The following is a 9,181-nucleotide window of genomic DNA, read 5'->3' on the forward strand; positions in this document are numbered from 1 at the left end:
CCAGAATTTTAAATTAGTTTTTAAAAGATAAATAAAAATTAATTTATAATATAAAGTAGTTAATAGTTAAAATTTTAATAACTAATAATTAAATAATATTTTTTTAAACTATTTTATAAATTTTTATTAATAATCAAAATTACTTTAAATATTAAAAATATTTTTAATTTATAAAATAATCTTTAATTTAGTTAATATAATAACTAATTATTTAATCTCTAAAATTAATTTTTATTTAATAATTTTTGTAAATGATTTAATAAGATATATTACTAATAAATAATTATCATCCACAATCAAAATAATCTATCCATCTTCCATTTGAAATTATTAATCAACTATTAGAGTTATGAAATTAACGTAACAAAAAGAGTAATTTAAGATTTTTTTATAAAAAAAGAGAGAGAATTTTAGATAATATGTTATAAATATAAATATTTGATCTTAAGCATATGTATCCTTTTTTCCAATCAAATATTTAAACTTTTACTGTACTTTGATCAACTGTGTCAAAAAGTGATCTTAATAACCAAATAAAATTATTAAAAAAAAGGTAATAGAATCATGACATAAGTAAGTGATTCATAATATTTTACATAATCCTACCTCCAATCCAACATGTAAGTTCATATTATGCAAAATAACTAATATAAAGTCGTATCACGCATAAACATAATATCAAGAGGTTTATATATTGAAATCAAGTCAGATTTTTCTTCAGTTGGATACTAGTGACACTATCAGACTTTATTTATTTCTCAGTGATGATAAATTAGTCTTCAGAGTATTAGAAATTGTTAAACCATGTTTATAGACAAAAAGCTTCAATCTTCTCTTGAGCAACTATTTACAATGATCTAAATCACACTACAATTTCATGAGATTTTGTATTTTGCAGAAGGAAAATGAGTAAAAAAGGTGGAACAACTTGCAAGAGGATTAGATATCAGAATATTGGAACTACAAAATTGCATGTTAAGAGACTGCAAAATAAAGCTTGTTGGAGGAAGAAAACCAACCATCAAACATATGCACATGTACAAAGAGGATGCTAGATTATGGCAAAATGGAATATGTAAAAGAGATCATGGTCAAGGGAGGGTTGCGTATGCTAAGAATGAGAAACATAAGAGATAACATGTTTTTAATCAAAGGACCAGAGTACAGACATTAGACAAGTAATCGAAGATAACAAAGAATAGCTTGAATCCTATTTTAAAAAACAATTTAAACGTTGATAATATTTATGCCTTTATATTGTTATGGAGTCTGAAAACTATACCTATACCTAGTGCACTACATTTTGTCTTAAGAATGTTTTTGAATAAAATCACAACAAGATTAAACCTAGTGAATAGAGGTTTGCACGTGTTTTGTATGGAATAAGAGAAAACAACAATGCGTGTATTATTTAGCTATAAATTATCTTGGAGGGTATGGGAGATTTGTGATAGGTGAACATGAATCAAATCAGCGCACCACAATCAATGATAAACTTTTTACACTCTCATCTAATGGACATAAATGGAAACCAAAATATAGCTTGGGAGGGAGTATGGTTAGCAATAATATGGGAAGTTTTGGAAGCATAGAAATATGGTGATTTTTATACAACGAAAAATAGATGTTCAGAAGATATGACACTACAAGTGACTAAATTAGAGACCATTTTAGAAACTAAAAAAAAATTTGGTTTCTAAATTAAATTTTATTATTGTTAAATGATTTCTAAATTAGTATCTAATTAGCAACCAAGGTTTTAACTACCAATTATTTAGATTCTAAATTTGGTAGCAAAAACATTGGTTACTAATTAGATACTAATTTAGAAACCAGTTAACAATAATAGAAACTAATTTAGAAACCATCTTTTTTTAGTTTCTAAAATGGTCTCTAATTTAATCACTATAGCAACTAATTATTTTTTGTCTCTAAAATTGGTTTCTATTTCATAATTTTCTTGTAGTGTGATGTATGCCACAATTGAATGCATGACTATGGTTAAAACACAAACTTCAAAATACATTTTTACATATTCTGATTCGTGTCAGTGTCAATATCATGTTCTCTTTTTGAAAACACTATGAAAGTGAGGATGAATATATTTAAAATTTGTTATTGCTCAGGATATCGTATGTTTTGCAAAGTGAAATACACAACAAAAAATACAAGGGGACCGACCATATGATACATACTGAAAGTCTTTTAGATACTAATTTAGAATCTAAAGTATTAATAGCTAAAACTTCAATAGCTAATTTAGAAACTATTTTATAAATTTTTATTAATAATAAAAATCATTTTAGATACAAATAATTTTTTAGTCTTTAAATTAATATCTAATTTGGTTATAATATAGTGACTAAATAATTTTTGTCTCTAAATTTAATTTCTATTCAATGATTTTCTTACAGTGTTAAACTAGCCCTTTAAATAGTTTGAGTTTGGATTGACCTTTATGATTAGTAATTAATCTAAAACTTCATTTTTTGTTTACTTTTATAGTGCAACTTCACTCATTATTCCTCAATCTTCTTCCTTCACCCTTTTCAAGTTTCTTTCTACCAGCAGAACCTAAAGACTTATTCTCTTGCTCTACCTCCTCATGGAGATTCATCACCAACATAGCTATTGAATAAAGTAGATTACCAAACTAGATTTTAGCTTTGAGTAAGTTTTTTCTTCTTTACTCACTTCCATTTTATCTTCTTTTTTCTTTAAACGCTTGCATGCATGGATAGTTGGGGAAAAAAGATTTTTGAGTAAGTTTTACCATTTACTATTAGCGTTGAACTAAAAAAGTTTTTATTTTAGTGTTTTAGTTTCTCTTCCTTCATCTTCTTTCAGCTAAAAGAAACCAATGTAAAGAAAGCTAGCCTAATTCTAAACTTTTCTTTAAGTATATTTAAAGTTTAAATTGTGGATTTTGGTTAGATTTTTGCATGATGGATTTTGGTAGATTTTTGCATGAGTAGAATTTTGGAATAATAGATTTTATACGTTGATTCATGTCATGTGATATTTTGAGATTATTCAAAATTATTAGTAGAATTGAAGGTGTATTGTATACACCTAAGAAATATTATAAGTATAGATAAATTTTGGATAAAATAGACTATGCCTTTTAATTTGTTTTTTTTTATGAGTTCTAAATAGAGTTATGTATTAAGCTTTTAAAATCTTGTGTAAAAGTTTGAAAGATTTTAGAAATTGAAAGAGTGATTGGATTTTTCTTAATTGCTAAATGATTTGAAATATTTTGAATAAATATTTTTGGGTGAGTTTTAAAACTAAATTGATACAAGTTGTAAAATATAAATTTAGGGATGAATTATATATAGGTACCTTAAAGTGCTAACTTAGCACAAGAAAGGTTTTCACACTTGGAGGACGTCATCGGGTTGATGCAACAACAGTTGACTATGAAAATGGAACGACAATTTAACCACATTTTCCACATTTTTACTTGTACGAATCAAGTTCATCTTCACCATGCTTTTTAGTTTGATGACCGGAGCTTCTTCCTTGAACTTTACTCATAGTGTGTTTACTTTCATATTTCATGTTATTTATTCTACTAATTATTTGATTTTTTTTACACATGCTTTTATCTTGGACAGTTTATTTTCTTCCTTTTTACTTTTCAAATATTGTAAAATATTGTTTGCACTCATTTGGATTTTTATTTAAGAACTAAATTGAAAATATAGACTGCATTTATATTATAAATTTTGATTATAGAAAGATTTATGACTATAACATCCCTAATTTTACTCATATTTGCTAATATATTATACATGCAATATCTAATTAACAGATAAACATATATTGTTTTCTCATATTTGTATCTCAAAACAAAAGGTATCCCTCTTCGTAGGGATTTAATATATACATCAAAAAGTTTAAAAAAAAAAGAAAAAAAAGCAAAACATTCAATTTACATCTATCTAATTGCTCACTGAGGAGTTCTATTACCTGCAATCTCATCATCTGCTCCCGGGTAAATACACGATTCCCGGGTAAATACACGATCATCACAGTTAAAGAAACAACACAACCAAATAACAGGTAAGCTAGCCATATAAAACAAAATTCTATAAAATTTCACTTTGAAATTAATAAAACATAAATCATAAGTCTCCTACAAATTCTCAAATCATCAAGTGTCATACAAATTCTATATTCATCTGCGTAGACACTTGACTCTATTTCCGGAAAACTCGTGCGTTGACTTAGACTCAGAGATCGGCACCTGTCATACTAAATCACTGTGAAATCCACACAGCTATGCGCATAAATAATCCCAATATCATCTTTCTCCTAGTATAACAGGTTAACTCATATAATAGGTCAAGTTAGTTGTCTTTCAAACAACTTACCTATCCATATGAACCTCCTTCGACTCTCACCACCTGAATAACTTCATCTATATGATTTCATTATCTCAGTAGAGTCAGGATATCTCCTTCTAGACCAATCCCTAGTCAATGCACATCCTAAACAATCTTAACACGTATTTTCTTTCCTGAAAATACTATGTATTGATCTTACTTTCACATCATTGCACACTTCATTTAACACATCAATACACCATTCAATCATAACATATAATTTAAACTTTCTAACAACCCAAATATATCCAAAAAGTTATATAACAAAGTCCCTGCTATAGCTAAAATTACTCTAATCAACAAACAACCAATACTCAACAACATTATAATTGTATAACAACAACCATATATCAAATTTCACCTTCAAATCTTCTAGCCTAGTGTTCTATTTGAAATTAAGGCTAGCTTCCCTTACCTGAAAATTAGTAAACATTCACTAAGAGCTCCAAAACCACCAAGAACCCAAAGGTAACTTAACCTGTAACACAAAGTCCTAATAAAAAATCTAACTATATCACTAGGACTCTTAGCTAACAGATATTAACCCTGAAGCTAAAAGGGTCACATGCAAGCAAGGACAAAAACACCCTAACAAATTCCAAATTTGACTCAAAGAGAAGAGCAAAAATGAACTTATTCTGATCGGGCAATCTTGTAGTACTCACTGCCAGGAGTTTGATGGTGGACTCTGATCTGATCGTCGAAGGGAGAGGAAAGGAAAATAACTTTCTAGAGAGATGGTGGTTCTTTTTAAAATGAAACCTAGATAACTGAATTTCTATTTATATGCCTTTTTCATTTAAAATTATTCAGAAGTCATTTAAAATATACCACTTCTACTCTAAAGTAATTTTCTAGATCCTTACAATAGTTACAATGATAGATTTTGATTTTTGAACTCAATTGCAAATATATAATGATTTATGGACTTTGAATTTAGATACGCAATTACAGTAAGATTTAAGATTACTATTACAATTACAAAATGAATTTGGATATTATAATTATAAAATGTATTTGGATTTTTAACATCAATTGAAAAAATATATTGCATATGATTATAAATTTTGATAATAGCATGATTAATGTCATTTAGATTTTTGAACTCCATTTGAAAAAATGTACTACATTTTGTATTATGAATTTTGCATAATTACTCTATTGGAACTTTTTAACCTCAATTTAAAATATAGAAAAAGATTATTTAGTGATCGATTTGGTTTTCATCTGCAAATTAGCGATCAATTTGACTTTGTTAGTTAAACTATAAATAAACAATCAAAATTGGTTTTTTTTCTAATTTACAATGATTTAATGACAAAATCAAATTGATCGCTAAAATTAGTGAATTATTTAACGATAAAATTATAATTATTTTAATATTATGATTATATTTATTTTATTAATATATTACGATTATAATTATTTTGTTATTAAGATTATAATTATAATTATTATTGTATTTTTATTTCTATTTTTGTTACTAATAATTATTTTTATTATTATGATTTTTTTAATTATTAATATAGTAATAATATTAATTATAGTAATAATATTAATTATAGTAATAATCATTGCAATAATAATTATAATAATAATAATAATATTATGATAAAAAATAATTTGGTATAATGGTTATAAGTAGTACTTGGATTTAATTTCCTCTTAGACATTTTTATTATTATTATTATTATTATTATTATTATTATTATTAATAATAATAAATAATGTTTCGTTAAGTGGTTTATTACTAAAAAAGTTCTATCACATGTGTTTCGATTGCAAATCAATTTAGTTATCATTTTAATCGTCGCTAAAAGACATTTTTTAAGTGTATATATTGCATTATTTAAATTCAATTGAAAATATATACTACATTCTTGACCTCAAGTGAAAATATGTACTAGATTTTGTATTTTATTTATTACAAATTCGTGTAATTTATAATTAACTTTCACGCAAAATAATTTTTATTTTTTAAAATAATAGTGAACATCGATCAAACCTACTCAAAACAATACTATTTTTTAAAAACAGTCCACCAGCCAGCTAGAGTCAGTCAAACTCAGTCAAAATAATAATATTTTTCAACTTTTCTTTATAGCGCAAAACCATTTGTTTTTTATACTTTTGGTAGAATTAACGTCTACCAAACCTTCTCAAATTAAAAATATAATTTATTTATTTATTCTTATTAATCACCCACACAAAACTATAATTATATTTTTTTTTTTTTACATCCACGCTAAAGTTTATATTTTAATTTTATTTGAAAATATTAGCGTCGGTTGAATACCTAAGTTTTATATATTTATCTTACTTGATTCGTTTATCTCCTGTTATCTGTTATGGTCGACGTTAAATTATAGTTTTTATTTTCTAAACTTTTTAGCCGACGGTTTTGGAATGCAAAATTAGACATTAACGATTGTTTATTATTTATTGTGTTTTTCTAATATGTTACTCTCTTTATTTTTTAGTGAAAAGAGGTAAGAATAACATTTTTGCGTGACATTATCATGGCGAGCAACTTGAATTTTGAATTATGTGAATGAATAAATAATTGAGTTATATCATAATCAGAGTTGTATCGCACGTAACATTGGAAGGCCACAAAATATAACGCTTTATACATGAATATGACTTCAGAGGCAACCTTCAAACCAAAACTTTCAAGCGTTGAAATGATAAAGTTTATTCTAAAAAATGTTCTTCTGTGTTATTTTTTTACGTGCAATGAGAGTAATAGAGTTTGAGTGATTCTTATCATTAGATTGATTGAATCAAGTGTTGAATCCTGCTTTAGAAAAAAAGGAATAACATTGACGTCACTCAATTAAACGTTTGCCATGAATAGTGTGTAGCTAAAGCTTTTAATTTGATATTCTACTTTTTCTTTTCTTTTTGTTTGTGCCTGGCTCTGAAGTTAGTGATGGTGAAACAGAGAAAAATGGATCCATTTAATGTGTCAAAACCTTTTCTTCATTTGGGGGTTTGTTTTGAGGCGGCGAGACATGAACATAAAGTGCACTGGTGAAGTAAGAGCTTCTACTTTTTAGGGTTAAGTTTGGTGATTGCTTCAATGGAGTATTATTTACAACACCTAATTCAAATAGATAACATCTTTCTGAGTTTCAAATTTGATAATTAAGTTTCATCCAATCCATAACAAATATTATTTATATATATTACACATATTGTTATGATGTTATCATTATTTAAAAATATTTGAATATTTTTAATAAATAATTATGTTTAAAAAATACTCAACTTAATAATCTAATTCATCAAAATCTTAAAATCATCCAATAAAAATTAATTTTAGATACCAAAATAATTAAAAATTAATTTTTAGATACCAAAATAATTAGTTGCAAATAGTAATTAAATTAGATATTATTTTAAAATTTTTAAAAAAATAGTTTTTAAATTAGTTTCTATTATTATTGTTAAATAGTTTCTAAATTGGTACGTAATTAACAAGGTTTTAACTATCAATTATTTAGATTCTAAATTTGATAATAAAAACTTTGGTCGTTAATTAGAAACTAAAAATTTAGAAACTAATTTAGAAATCAAAAATTTATTTAGTCCCTAAAATATCTTTAATTTAGTCACTATAACAACAAATTATTTTTATTTCTAAAATTGATTTCAGAATCAAGATCAAAAATTATTTTTCATTAGAATCAAACAAATATCTCTACTTGTATTTTCTTATAATAAAATTGTTATGAATATAAGTGGACAGCATAAGGAATTTTGGATGAAAATTTGATATTTATAACTTATAAGTGAGTTTGTTTAAACCTTAAAAATAAGCATTTCAAGAAACATGTGATATTTATAAAGGATCTTTATTAAAAGTAACTTAAAATTAATGTTTCGTTACAATTATAAAAAGTGTTTTTTTTTTTAATTTAAAAGTGATTGTCAACTTGTTTGGAAATGACATTACAAATATATTTTGTTTATTATAAAATTACATAAAAGACCTCATAAAAGAATCATAAAATATGATGTTTGTTTATATTATCTTTTATAGTTAAGATTCTCTGCCAAAAAATATAAATGCGATATTAAGTTTGGAATCTCATCTTATAATAACAATACAATCAATAGATTTTTTGTTGTTATGCGATCCAACATAACAACAATACAATCAAGAGATTTTTGAAGTTTTATATATGCTATTCCATATACTTTTATCTCCTTTTTTTCCTCTTTGAAAATCTCTTCAATTAAGATACTAACAAATATAATTTAAAACTTTGGCTATTGATGAAACAATTCTAATCACTTTTAGAAAACTAGATTTAAATGCAAAATTCAAGAAAATCAATTCAGGCAAGCTACATAAATATATCTATTTTCCCAAATAAAAGCTAACATCCAACAAAATAGAATTATATATTGAACTGAAAATTAAGTCATAAATCATACTTTTTAAATGTTCTTCCTTTTTTACTACTCGATCATTTTAATAAGTTATACTATAGAATTTATATGGAAATTTTCTCAATAAAAAGATACGACAAATATTAAAATTATAATGATAATATAAGTAAAAATGATACCATGTTTCTAAAAAGAAGCAAGAACAATCTCTATATTCCAACTGCCAATTGCAAGAACAAGATAAAGAAGGAAAAAAAGAGTGTGACTATGACTGTAAAGAAAAATGAACAGCTTCTTATTGTTACCAATATTAAAAATAAATAAAATATTAAGAGTTTAACGGATTACACATTATTTGTTCAAATTAAGAATGACAGTTCTTAAAAAATAAG

This window comes from Phaseolus vulgaris, chromosome 7 (genome assembly GCF_051622355.1).
Source record: "Phaseolus vulgaris cultivar YP4 chromosome 7, ASM5162235v1, whole genome shotgun sequence".
Classification (NCBI taxonomy): Eukaryota; Viridiplantae; Streptophyta; class Magnoliopsida; order Fabales; family Fabaceae; genus Phaseolus; species Phaseolus vulgaris.